This window comes from Eschrichtius robustus, chromosome 1 (assembly GCF_028021215.1).
Source record: "Eschrichtius robustus isolate mEscRob2 chromosome 1, mEscRob2.pri, whole genome shotgun sequence".
Classification (NCBI taxonomy): domain Eukaryota; kingdom Metazoa; phylum Chordata; class Mammalia; order Artiodactyla; family Eschrichtiidae; genus Eschrichtius; species Eschrichtius robustus.
Window position 1 is genome coordinate 34,718,564 of NC_090824.1, and position 12,605 is coordinate 34,731,168.

Here is a 12,605-nt window from a genome sequence, read left to right on the forward strand (position 1 = left end):
CAAACAGCCCTAACATTTACTAGATGTTTAATCAGAAGAAAGTTACTTAATTTCTCTAAGACTCAATTTCCTCATCTATAAATTGAGGATAATAAAATTAGCTACCTCCAGTGGTTATAGGGACTAAATGAAATGTATATGTAAAGTGCTTAGAACAGTGCCCGACACTGTATGCATTAACTACTTGTCCTTATTCTTTTTATTTTCATTCAGTCACCAAAATCATTTATAATTATAATGATATATTTAATCAGTTGGCTTAATTTTGTTAAATTTTTTCTTAATTTAATTTAATTAATTTACTTTTTATACAAGTTCTTATTAGTTATCTATTTTATACATATTAGTGTATATATGTCAAACCCAATCTCCCAATTCATCCCACAACCACCACTATCCCCACCACACTCCCCCCTTGGCATCCATACGTTTGTTCTCTATATCTCTGTCTCTATTTCTGCCTTGCAAACTGGTGCATCTGTACCATTTTTCTAGGTTCCACATATATGCGTTAATATATGATATTTGTTTTTCTCTTTCTGACTAACTTCACTCTGTATAACAGTCTCTAGATCCATCCACGTCTCTAAAAATGACCAAATTTCGTTCCTTTTTATGGCTGAGTAATATTCCATTGTATATATGTACCACAACTTCTTTATCCATTCGTCTGTTGATGGGCATTTAGGTTGCATCCATGACCTGGCTATTGTAAATAGTGCTGCAGTGAACATTGGGGTGCATGTGTCTTTTTGAATTATGGTTTTCTCTGGGTGTATGCCCAGTAGTGGGATTGTTGGGTCATATGGTAGTTCTATTTTTAGTTTTTTAAGGAACCTCCATACTGTTCTCCATAGTGGCTGTATCAATTTACATTCCCACCAACAGTGCAGGAGGGTTCCCTTTTCTACACACCCTCTCCAGCATTTGTTGTTAGTAGATTTTCTGATGATGCCCATTCTAACTGGTGTGAGGTGATACCTCATTGTAGTTTTGATTTGCATTTCTCTAATAATTAGTGATGTTGAGCAGCTTTTCATGTGCTTCTTGGCCATCTGTATGTCTTCTTTGGAGAAATGTCTATTTAGGTCTTCTGCCCATTTTTGGATTGGGTTGTTTGTTTTTTTAATATCGAGCTGCATGAGCTGTTTATATGTTTTGGAGATTAATCCTTTGTCTGTTGATTAGTTTGCAAATATTTTCTCCCATTCTGAGGGTTGTCTTTTCGTCTTGTTTATGGTTTCCTTTGCTGTGCAAAAGCTTTTAAGTTTCATTAGGCCCCACTTGTTTATTTTTGTTTTTATTTCCATTACTCTAGGAGGTGGGTCAAAAAAGATCTTGCTGTGATTTATGTCAAAGAGTGTTCTTCCTATGTTTTCCTCTAAGAGTTTTATAGTGTCCGGTCTTACATTTAGGTCTCTCTAATCCATTTTGAGTTTATTGTTGTGTATGGTGTTAGGGAGTGTTCTAATTTCATTCTTTTACATGTAGCTGTCCAGTTTTCCCAGCACCACTTATTGAAGAGACTGTCTTTTCTGCATTGTATATCTTTGCCTCCTTTGTCATAGATTAGTTGACCATAGGTGCTTGAGTTTATCTCTGGGCTTTCTATCCTGTTTCATTGATCTATATTTCTGTTTTTGCACCAGTACCATATTGTCTTGATTACTGTAGCTTTGTAGTATAGTCTGAAGTCAGGGAGTCTGATTCCTCCAGCTCCGTTTTTTTCCCTCAAGACTGCTTTGGCTATTCGGGGTCTTTTGTGTATCCATACAAATTTTAAGATTTTTTTGTTCTAGTTTTGTAAAAAATGCCACTGGTTATTTGATAGGGATTGCATTGAATCTGTAGATTGCTTTGGGTAGTAGAGTCATTTTCACAATGTTGATTCTTCCAATCCAAGAACATGGTATATCTCTCCATCTGTTTGTGTCATCTTTGATTTCTTTCAGCAGTGTCTTATAGTTTTCTGAGTACAGGTCTTTTAGCTCCTTAGGTAGGTTTATTCCTAGGTATTTTATTCTTTTTGTTGCAATGGTGAATGGGATTGTTTCCTTAATTTCTCTCTCTGATCTTTCGTTGTTAGTGTATAGGAATGCAAGACATTTCTGTGCATTAATTTTGTATCCTGCAACTTTACCAAATTCATTGATTGGCTCTAGTAGTTTTCTGGTGGCATCTTTAGGATTCTCTATGTATAGTATCATGTCATCTGCAAACAGTGACAGTTTTACTTCTTCTTTTCCAATTTGTATTCCTTTTATTTCTTTTTCTTCTCTGATGGCCGTGGCTAGGACTTCCAAAATTATGTTGAATAATAGTGGCGAGAGTAGACATCCTTGTCTTGTTCCTGATCTTAGAGGAAATGCTTTCAGTTTTTCATCATTGAGAATGATGTTTGCTGTGGGTTTGTTGTATATGGCCTTTATTATGTTGGGGTAGGTTCCCTCTATGCCCACTTTCTGGAGAGTTTCTTTCATAAATGGGTGTTGAATTTTGTCAAAAGCTTTTTCTGCATCTATTGAGATGATCATATGGTTTTTATTCTTCAATTCGTTGATGTGGTGTATCACATTGATTGATTTGCATATATTGAAGAATCCTTGCATCCCTGGGATAAATCCCACTTGATCATGGTGTATGATCCTTTTAATGTGTTGTTGGATTCTGTTTGCTAGTATTTTGTTGAGGATTTTTGGATCTATATTCATCAGTGATATTGGTCTGTAATTTTGTTTTTTTGTAGTATCTTTATTTGGTTTTGGTATCAGGGTGATGGTGGCCTCATAGAATGAGTTTGGAAGTATTTCTTCCTCTGCTATATTTTGGAAGAGTTTGAAAAGGATGGGTGTTAGTTTGATAGAATTCACCTGTGAAGCCATCTGGTCCTGGACTTTTGTTTGTTAGAAGATTTTTTTTAACATCTTTATTGGAGTATAATTGCTTTACAATGGTGTGTTAGTTTCTGCTTTATAACAAAGTGAATCAGTTGTACATATACATATGTTCCCATATCTCTTCCCTCTTGCGTGTTAGAAGATTTTTAATCACAGTTTCAATTTCATTACTTGTAATTGGTCTGTTCATATTTTCTGTTTCTTCCTGGTTCAGTCTTGGAAGTTTATACCTTTCTAAGAATTTGTCCATTTCTTCCAGGTTGTCCATTTTATTGGCATAGAGTTGCTTGTAGTAGTCTCTTAGGATGTGTTGTATTACTGTGGTGTCTGTTGTAACTTCTCCTTTTTCATTTCTAATTTTATTGATTTGAGTCCTCTCCCTCTTTTTCTTGATGAGTCTGGCCAAAGATTTATCAATTTCGTTTATCTTCTCAAAGAACCATCTTTTAGTTTTATTGATCTTTGCTATTGCTTTATTTGTTTCTATTTCATTTATTTCTGCTCTGATCTTTATGATTTCCTTCTACTAACTTAGGATTTTGTTCTTCTTTCTCTAGTTCCTATAAGGTGTAAGGTTAGATTGTTTATTTTAGATTTTTCTTGTTTCTTGAGGTAGGATTGTATTGCTATAAACTTCCCTCTTAGTACTGCTTTTGCTGCATCCCATAGGTTTTGGATCATCATGTTTTCGTTGTCATTTGTCTCTAGGTATTTTTTGATTTCCTCTTTGATTTCTTCAGTGATCTCTTGGTTATTTAGTAACGTATTGTTTAGCCTCCATGTTTTTGTGTTTTTTACGGTTTTTTTTCCCTGTAATTGATTTCCAATCTCATAGCGTTGTAGTCAGAAAAGATGCTTGATGTGATTTCAGTTTTCTTAAAGTTAGCGAGGCTTCATTTGATCTATCCTGGAGAATGTTCTGTGTGCACTTGAGAAGAAAGTATAATCTGCTGTTTTCGGATGCAATGTCCTATAAATATCCATGAACTCTATCTGGTCTATTGTATCATTTAAAGCTTGTGTTTCTTTATTAATTTTCTGTCTGGATGATCTGTCCATTGGTGTAAGTGAAGTGTTAAAGTCCCCCACTATTATTGTGTTACTGTCGATTTCCTCTTTTATAGCTGTTAGTAGTTGTTTTATGTATTGAGGTGCTCCTGTGTTGGGTGCATTTATATTTATAATTGTTATATCTTCTTCTTGGATTGATCCCTTGATCATTATGTAGTGTCCTTCCTTGTCTCTTGTAACATTCTTTATTTTAAAGTCTATTTTATCGATATGAGTATTGCTACTCCTCTTTCCTTTGATTTCCATTTGCATGGAATATCTTTTTCCATCCCCTCACTTTCAGTCTGTATGTGTCCGTAGGTCTGAAGTGGGTCTCTTGTAGACAGCATATACACGGCTCTTGTTTTTGTATCCATTCAGGGAGCCTGTGTCTTTGGTTGGAGCATTTAATCCATTCACATTTAAGGTAATTATCGATATATATGTTCCTATTACCATTTTCTTAATTGTTATGGGTTTGTTTTTGTGGGTCTTTTTCTTCTCTTGTGTTTCCTGCTTAGAGAAGTTCCTTTAGCATTTGTTGTAGAGCTGGTTTGGTGGTGCTGAATTCTCTTAGCTTTCGCTTGTCTGTAAAGCTTTTGATTTCTCCATCGAATCTGAATGAGATCCTTGCTGGGTAGAGTAATCTTGGTTGTAGGTTCTTCCCTTTCATCACTTTAAATATATCGTGCCACTCCCTTCTGGCTTGTAGAGTTTCTGGTTAGAAATCAGCTGTCAACCTTATGGGAGTTCCCTTGTATGTTATTTTTCATTTTTCCCCTGTTGCTTTCAATAATTTTTCTTTGTCTTTAATTTTTGTCAGTTTAATTACTATGTGTCTTGGCGTGTTTCCCCTTGGATTTATCCTGCCTGGGACTTTCTATGCTTCCTGGACTTGGATGGCTATTTCCTTTCCCGTGCTAGGGAAGTTTTTAACTATAACCTCTTCCAATATTTTCTCAGGTCCTTTCTCTCCCTTCTTCTTCTTCTGGGACCTCTATAATGCGAATGTTGTTGCGTTTAATGTTGTCCCAGAGGTCTCTTAGGCTGTCTTCTTTCTTTTCATTCCTTTTTCTTTATTCTGTTCCGTGGCAGTGAATTCCACCATTCTGTCTTCCAGTTCACTTATCCGTTCTTTTGCCTCAGTTATTCTGTTATTGATTCCTTCTAGTGTATTTTTCATTTCAGTTATTGTATTGTTCATCTCTGTTTGTTTGTTCTTTAATTCTTCTAGGTCTTTGTTAAACGTTTCTTGCATCTTCCCGTTCTTTACCTCCATTCTTTTTCTGAGGTCCTGGATCATCTTCACTATCATTATTCTGAATTCTTTTTCTGGAAGGTTTCCTATCTCCACTTCATTTAGTTGTTTTTGTGGGGTTTTATCTTGTTCCTTCATCTGGTACATAGTCCTCTGCCTTTTCATTTTGTCTGTCTCTCTGTAAATGTGGTTTTTGTTTCACAAGCTGCAGGATTGTAGTTCTTCTTGCTTCTGCTGTCTGCCCTCTGGTGGATGAGGCTATCTAAGATGCTTGTGCAAGCTTCCTGATGGGAGGGACTGGTGGTGGGTAGAGCTGGGTGTTGCTCTGGTGGGCAGAGCTCAGTAAAACTTTAATCCACTTGTCTGCTGATGGGTGGGGCTCGTTCCCTCCCTGTTGGTTATTTGGCCTGATGTGACCCAGCACTGGAGCCTACCTGGCTCTTTGGTCAGGCTAATGGTGGACTCTGGGAGGGCTCATGCCAAGGAGTACTTCCCAGAACTTCTGCTGCCAGTGTCCTTGACCCCGCGGTGAGCCACAGTCACTCCCCACCTCTGCAGGAGACCCTCCAACACTAGCATGTAGGTCTGGTTCAGTCTTCCATGGGGTCACTGCACCTTCCCCTGGGTCCTCATGTGCACACTACTTTGTGTGTGCCCTCGAAGAGTGGAGTCTCTGTTTCCCCCATTCCTTTCGAAGTCCTGCAATCAAATCCCACTAACCTTCAAAGTCTGATTCTCTAGGAATTCCTCCTCCCATTGCCGATCCCCAGGTTGGGAAGCCTGACGTGGGTTTCAGAACCTTCACTCCCGTGGGTGGACTTTGGTGGTATAAGTGTTCTCCAGTTTGTGAGTCACCCACCTAGCAGTTATGGGATTTGATTATATTGTGATTGCGCCCCTCCTACTGTCTTGTTGTGGCTTCTCCTTTGTCTTTGGATGTGGGGTATCTTTTTTTGGTGAGTTCCAGTGTCTTCCTGTCAATGATTGTTCAGCAGTTATTTGTGATTCCGGTGCTCTCACAAGAGGGAGTGAGCACACGTCCTTCTACTCTGCCATCTCTACTACTCTGCCAGATTTTCCTAAATCTCAGAGTGAAGAAAGTCCAGCCCAGCCACGCTGTTGTCCAGACTGGCTTTGGACTCTGTCTGTAACATCAGCCCTTCCCTCAGTCTCCAGCCTGCCCACCTGCCCACCCACCCTGCATCTCTGGACTCACCAGACCCCCAGGCTCATGAGCCAAGTTTTAAAATAAATCTCTTTCTCTCTGTCTCTCTCTCTCTCTCTCTCTCTCACACACACACACACACACACACACACACACACACACACACACCCTCCTGGTTCTGTTTCTCTGAAGCACCCTGTCTAACAGAGGACTCTTAGAGGCACTAAGAGAGATCTACAAGGAAAAAAACTACTTGTCCTTATTCTTACCATCATGTTCTTTATCACTCATTCCCTACGTGATTTTGTCTAGTCTCAGTGGCTTTAAATTCCATCTTTACACTATAAACTCTAAGTTTATCTCTAGCCTGAACTTCTGCCCTAAACTCCAGAATCACCTATTCAACTGTTGGCTCAACATCTCCATTTGAATTTCTAATGAGCATTACAAATTTAACACGTCAAACTTTCATTTTCATCCAGTTTTCTTCATTTCAGTATATGGTGATGCCACTATTCCAGTTGTTCAGCCTTTCTTTACCACTGAACTTCTGATCCATCAGGAAATCCTTTTATTTCTACCTTCCAAATGTTTCCAGACTCTAACCACTTTTTTTTTAATTAATTAATTTATTTTGGCTGTGTTGGGCTTCGTTGCTGTGCACAGGCTTTCTCTAATTGCAGTGAGTGGGGGCTACTCTTCATTGCAGTGCACGGGCTCCTCATTGTGGTGGCTTCTCTTGTTGCAGAGCACGGGCTCTAGGCTCATGGGCTTCAGTAGTTGTGGCACATGGGCTCAGTAGTTGTGGCTCGCAGGCTCTAGAGCGCAGGCTCAGTAGTGTAGCACATGGGCTTTGTTGCTCTGAGGCATGTGGGATCTTCCCGGACCAGGGCTCGAACACATGTCCCCTGCATTGACAGGCGGATTCTTAACACTGCGCCACCAGGGAAGTCCCCAGACTCTAACCACTTCTCACCAACCCCACTGCTACCACCCTACTCCAAGACATCATCATCTTTTGCCTAGATTACTGTGATATGCTCTTCCCACCCGTATTTTCTCTTCTCGATACTACAGCCACAGTGAACCTGCTAAAATAAAAGTGAGATCAAGTCACTGCTCTGCTTAGTTGCCTATAGCCTGGCATGATCTCCCTGACCTCAACTCTTACTACACTCTTCCTTCTCGTTTCATACCAGCCACACTGGCATCTTTGCTGCTCCTCCATATTCCAACAGCTTCTGCCTCAGAGCCTTTGCATTTGCTATTTCTTATGTCTGAAACATCCAATCTCCATATGCTTACTCTTCCTCACTTCCTTTAGGTCTCATTTCAAACTTTATCTTATCAGTGAGACCTGTCTTATTCTAGATAAAATCTAGAACATCTCTCATGCCCCATCTCCCAGCACTCCTTATCCCTTCTCCCCAACTTTATTTTTCATTGTATTTATTCGCCATCTGACATATTGCGTATTTGTTATCTGTCTCCCCAAGCTAGAATGTAATGGCAAAGACTTTGTCTATTTTACTCACTGCTACTTATTTTTAGATTCCCCAGTATCTAAAATAGTTCTTAACATAGTTAGGAGATAGTTCTAACTAGTACTCAATAAATATTTGATGAGTGAATGAATGATTGAAATAGACCTGAGTATGTGGAATAAGGATGATGATGAAAGGGTCAAAGAAAAACTTCAGCTTTGTCAAATGTTTGGCCTATGACTAGCCTTAGAAATAATTTCTGCCTAAAGATGATTGTTTTTGCTCTTAGGTAGTACTCTGTGTTGAGGGAGGGAGACAGTATAACAAATAAAAAAAGGAAGAGAAAACTATTTGTTCTTCACCACCTCCTTCCTGTGCTTCATGGGTCATTCCATTTGCTATGATAAATCCTCATCTATCTGATAAAGCTGAGAATTAGAAAGCAAAAATCTCCTTCAAAAGTAGTAATAGATATAACTAATTCGTTGCACTTAGCTTTTACTTCTGAACTTGCACAAGTCTCTGACAAGCTTAGATATCTTGTTTCTAACATCCGACAGATTATAAGGGCTTATTATGTGTGTGACCCTTTAATGGACGTGTCAGTTCAGAGCGTACATACTCCTGCCATGAGACAGGGTAGGGGAAGTCTTAACCTGAGGAAGGGAGTTTCTGATGGAAATTACAGGTCACATAGAGGAGATAGTTCTAACCAGGAATTTGCAAAAACTCAGTGGAAACATATATCTGGGACTTTACAAACTTCTTTCTCATGGACAAGTCCTAACTTTGATATGTGATAGACTCCAGGAGAAACAGAATATGCATTTGCCCTCAAGAAGTTTTAAAAAATGTGTTGGGTTGAATGAGAGATCTGGAGTACCACGGTGGACACTTTAGGGCCACTGAGAAAAAAAAAAGGTATCTTTTTTCACCTTTTTCCAGAGTATTTTTTAGAAGAATTTTTCAAACCATATTTGAGAATATAAACAGTTTTAAATCAAGTAAAAGTAAATAGTGTGAAGCTGGTGCCAGGGCCTGACTAACCAAGTACTTAGACTGAAAGCTTTCAGGCCTCATAGCACCTGGATAACACCTGAATCAAATGCTAGAGGGTGGAGTAGCAAACAGGAGTACCCCAAGCGTTGTGATCTCGGTTCAAGGCACAGAAGAGCTGAGAATAGTTTGGCAACAAGAATAAAAATGCACTGACTTTTTTTCTTTGAAGTCTAGAATAGGAAATGAACATACCTAGGATCATGGTTAAATGTATGAACTAACTGTTGGGGTTTTTTTTTTCTAACTTTAAAAATATATAATTTGTAAACATCTATTACATAAACCACATGTGTAAAGGCTCTTGAAAGTATGCAGAAACTCTGAGAGTTTCCTGTTTCTTCTCATCTGGTAACCTAGAAGTCAAAGACATTATTCAAAATCACAGTTTAACAATTATTCCTTGAAAACTATCTTTTAGCACAATTATGTTTAGCAGTGAAAAGAGCTGACCCCTTGTAAAGCATTAGAAGATTAATAGTTACCTTTGCTTTATGCTGTTATTTTTTCTCTTACATTTGAATTATTAGCTTTAATGAGAAAATTGAACTCTTTCAAAGGGTGTCCAAAACATGTTAACATATTTCACAAAACATCTAGAAGTTCTCGTATAAAATATACCCAGAAAGACAAGCTCTTCTAATAGAAAAATTAAGGCTGAGATTTTGTGATGCAAAATTACATGCAAATATAATCTGTTTCTGAGGGTTAGGAGACCAGGAGCTTAGTTCAGCTGGGAGCTTAGTTCAGCTGGGTGGCTCTGGCTCAAGGTCTCTCCTAAGGTTACAGTTAAGATGTCAGCTGGGCCTGCAGTCATCTGAAGGCATGACTAGGACTGGAGGAAGTGCTTCCAGGAATTTTCTTCACATAGCTGTTAGCTAGGGGCCTTAGTTTCTTGCCATGTGGACCTTTCCTTAGGATATGACAGCTGACTTCTCCCAGAATAAGCAGTCCAAGGGAGAAACAACCAAGATGGAAACTGCAGGGCCTTTTTATGACCTAGCCTCCAAAACCACACTCCATCACTGCCACTTTATCCTCTTGAAGCAAGCCTCTAAATCCAGCCCACACCCAAGGCAAAGGCAACAGATTCCAACTCTTGAAGGGAGGAGTACCAAGCATCTGTGGACATATTTTTAAAACCACCAGGTAATCTAACATTTTATAAGTACTTTAGGCATCAATAAATTACATGTGAACATATTTAGGGCTGAGGAATATTTTATCTGTGAGCTTTGAGCTTTTTACTCTCCTCTGAGCAATGACCACGAGGATCAGGTAGATAAAATCAAATAATGTTCACAGCATTATCACAGTCTATTGTCTGTGTCCACATTCCCTCTAACAATAGCTGTGTTACTTGCCTCTCTCCCAAACCCACCCAGGACCTACTCCAGTTCTTGCAGAAGATCCTTATTTCCTTTCTTATGAGCATAGGAAATGTCATACTCCCACAGCAGGGCTGCTTTCCACACATAGCAAAACACTTTTGATATGGCACTTTGTCAAAAGGTGTGAACAGTTCAAATAAATTCATACTCTAAAATTCTATAAAGTTGCCCTTGTTTTCACACAGACTTAGCTCTAGTGAACTTTGATAGATTCCTGTGGCATGAGTCTCCCTTTCAGAAGTCATGCCGCTTTTCCCCTAGTAAGAAGGCTTTATTTACGTGTTCAGTGAGCCACAGAGACTTTCTGCCCTGCAAAATCTAGATCTGCTTGATATATTTAAAGATACAAGGATCTCTCAAATAACAGACAAGTTATGATGGTGAGGTTTTTATATCACTTCCAAAACCAAAACACCTTATTTGATCTATAATATTGCTCCTACAGAACTTCACCAATGCATCAGAAAATGTGTTCCAAGTTAAAACTTATTACTGTGGGAATTGATTGCTTCCTGTAGTACTCACGCTAGTTCTCTAGCCAGAAAATCCGGGACACCCCTACTTTGTCCTGGTCCCATGCAGTGGTGCCAGTAGCAGGGAAGGTAAGAGCTGTCTCTGTGGCTTGGAGTCCTGTAGCAGTAGCAGTGACAGAGGACAAATCTGCACTTCTGATGTCTCAGCCTGTTTATATCTAAAGGCTCTTCTAACAAGTATTATACATTCAAGGACTGACTTTATGTCTAAATCATGGAGATCATCTGCTTCCTAGAAAGGTAACACTGCACTCACTTGCATCAGCCATGTATTAATAATTAGCTTATTGGTCTTTAGTTGAATTTTCCTTAAATATTGACATTAACAGACCTTTGACAGTTGACAGCCAGTTATGCTCAAGATTAATATCTGGTATTTAGAGGTAACACTTATTTATCCATCCACAGGGAATATCACCCTCATTTTATTGAAATATTTCCAAAGTATAGTTTAAACTATTTTTGTTTTAAAGTAGAATGAATCATGAACATATTTTTCCTTATAATAGGCATTGTCTTAAGAATTGTGTTCTAAGGCTATGCTGATCATATTGGATAGCACAGATATTGAGCTTTTCATAATAACAGAAATTCTACTGGACAGTGCTGTACTAAGGAATCAATGTGCTATCCCATGAGCTATTTTTACAGCAGGACAATATGGAAAATAATATAAAGGAGTACTGGTGCGAAATTCTAAAAGCTTAGGTAAATGTTATAAACCTGTCTTACGTGTTATATAACAAAGAACAATGAATATTGCAGAAAGTTGAAACAACCCAATTATGGAATATTTATGAATTTTCTTTGACCAAAAACCTATTTTTAAGAAAAAAATTCAGTACATTATTAAGAGCAAGCAAGTTTGTGTGTGTGTGTGTGTGTGTGTGTGTGTATGTTTAAACCTAATAAAAATTTGCAACTTCAGGCTGAACTTCCTTGAGTTTCTTTTTTTCTATAAAAATATGGTACTACCTTAAAAAAATCGTTTTATTGAGGTATAATTTATATTCAATAAAATGCACCCACTTTAAAGTGTTAAGTTAGATAAATGCATACACCAGTGTACTACCACCCCAGTCAAGATATAGAACTTTCCTTCACCTCAAAGAGTGTCCTTTACCACCTTGCAGTCAATACCTTCCAGCCCACCCTGATCCCATGCAACCACTGATCTAATTTGTCTTTAAAAATTGGTTTTACCTTCTCAATGTTCATATAAATGGAATCATATAGTATGTATTCTTTTTGTATCTGACTTCATTGTTGTTGTTGTTGCATCTCTTTTCGTTGCTGTCATTTAGTATCACTGTATGAATACACAGTACCACAGTTTGTTGAACTGTTTCTCTGTTGGCGGGTATTTGGGTTGTTTTCAGATTTTGGTTATTATGAACAAAACTCCTATGGGAGTTTGTATATAAGTCTTGTTTTGAACATATGTCTTGTTGTGAACATGTTTTTATTTTTCTTGAGTAAATACCTGGAGTAGGATTGTTTGGTCATACGATACGAATGTCTTGGGACTTCCCTGGTGGTCCAGTGGTTAAGAATCTGCCTTCCAATGCAAGGGACACGGGTTCGATCCCTGGTTGGGGAACTAAGATCTCACATGCCGTGGGGCAACTAAGCACGTGTGCTGCAACTAAAGAGAAGCCTGTGTGCTGTGACGAAGAGCCCACGTGCCACAACTGAGACCCAACTAAGCCAAAAATAAATAAATTTAAACAAAAAAGAATATCTTAACTTTGTAAGACATTTCCTGTTTTCC